Here is a 2,226-nt window from a genome sequence, read left to right on the forward strand (position 1 = left end):
CGCACTGGGGTCGATATAATCGACTTAATCTGTTTGTCTGTCCTTGTTTGTCCTCTCTGTGTTTAGCCCCTTGTGGGTAGTAAAGAAATAGGTATTTCGTCTGTCTTTACGTTCTGAGTTCAAATTCCGCCGAGGTCGACTTTGCCTTTCATCCTTTCGGGGCCGATAAATTAAGTACCAGTCGCGTACTTGGGTCGATTTAATCGACTGGCTACCTCCATCAACATTTCGGGACTTGTACCTAGAGCAGAAAAGAAAAGAATAAGGTGTATTGTTGTTAAATGCACTCACCAGTATATTCTGGATCTGGTTGTCGTTCTTGTGTTTCATGTCAGCCCCAGTTAAGCTGTCTTATGATCTAAAGCAGAGATTATCTCGGACAATCTTATGTAACGTGCATGTTACTATGCCTTTCTGTTAGTGAATATTTGAATGAGAATTGGCTGCTATTTCAAGAAAAGGATAACTTAGGTATTGGAACTGCTTGAGTTAATTGGTATTTTCTGCAAGTAATGACTTACTCATTGCCAGAATCTTCTGAAACATTGTTTACTTTCGACACCTATCGCAATAAACAGTGTGACTTCAGCACCCACACTCAAGGCTTGCAGGAGATTGAAGCACATCCCTCTCACCACACATTCTGCCTTTGTCGCTGTCGGTAGTGTTGTCAATTCTGCAGTTCACAAAATTGGTCCTTAACGCTCCTTCTTGAGCTGCGCATATGAGAATTTCTGTTTCTATCCTCAGGTCACTCCTCCTCATCCATAGCCACCAGTCTTCTGTATCTGTCTTGGCGTTTGTATGTCTTGCAAACTGACCGTACATTTTTACTCCTTCCATGTCGTTTCCTTTTTTATGTTCATTTCTTCTTGAAATTTTACTTCTTTACACAATTCTCAGTTTTGATGACGCCGATATTTTCGCATGTTTCAACAATGGATTTATTATTATTATTGTTATTATTATTATTATTATATGATTATTATTATTATTATTATTATCTTATTATTATTATTATTATTATTATTATTATTAATTATTATTATTATTATTATTATTAATTATTGTTTTTATTATTATTATTATCATCATCATCATTATTATTATTATTATTATTATTATTATTATTATTATTATTATTATTATTATTATTTTTCCTTCTTTCTTCGAATTTTCTTTCGTTTCTCGCCGAGTGTTTTCCGTACCCCTAGGGCAGAGAAGCTCATGGTAACCATTCTCAGATTACACACGCAAATTAACAGGTAAAATATGTATTTGAAAAACTAATAAATAAATTCATTAATGGATGTTGTTTTCACAGCGATAATGTTCTCAGTACATGAGTCGTTCCAGTTTATATGATTTTTTCTCTTCCTGTAGGGATGGTAAGTCTGGTATCATTTTCAAATAGGTTTCAGTACCTTTTTTTTATCATTCCTAGAGATCCTACAATCACTGGTACTGCAGATGCCACATTTTTCAATTTCTATTAGCAAGTCTTTATATTTACTGATCTTGTCAAATTCTTCCGCTGCTATATTGTGATCGCAAGGAATACTCATGTCAATTAATAAACACATCTTTTTTATCAGATCTTTTATAATAATATCCGATTTATTAGCTTTTATAGTTTTGTCGGTATGTACGGTGAGGTCCTATAGAATCGACACATTTTCTCCCTCAGTCACAGCTTCAGGATGGTATTTATACCATTTGTCAGCGGTTTCGATTTTATAATGCCGACATATTGTCCAGTGTAAATACTGACCGATTCTGTCATGTCTTGATTTATATTCCACAGGTGCTAAGACTCTACACTCTGAGATTAGGTGATCTATTGTTTCAATCTCATCGTTACAGAATCGGCATTTTGGGTCAGCTCTATTTTTTATCACATTAGCTTGGTAGTTCCGCATTAATAAGCTTTGGTCTTGAACAGCTAATATGAAACCTTCACTCTCTGCTTTTAGCCATGGGCTTCGTAACCATTGGTGCGTGTGTTTCTGGTCGACATCATCTTGTTTGCTAAGGGTCACATACTTGCCATGCAGAGATTTCTGTTCTCATCTGCTAGCTAATTTTTCATGTGCTTTAGTCTTTGCAATTAATTTTATTTTCTTTGCAGCAGGAGTTGGCGCATTTCCTTCAGCCTGATGAAACTGGTAGGTATCTAAGAGATCAGTAGCGAATCTTTTTGCTCTCTTTCAGAATATTTATTTTAAA

This window comes from Octopus sinensis, linkage group LG9, assembly GCF_006345805.1.
Source record: "Octopus sinensis linkage group LG9, ASM634580v1, whole genome shotgun sequence".
Taxonomy (NCBI): Eukaryota; Metazoa; Mollusca; class Cephalopoda; order Octopoda; family Octopodidae; genus Octopus; species Octopus sinensis.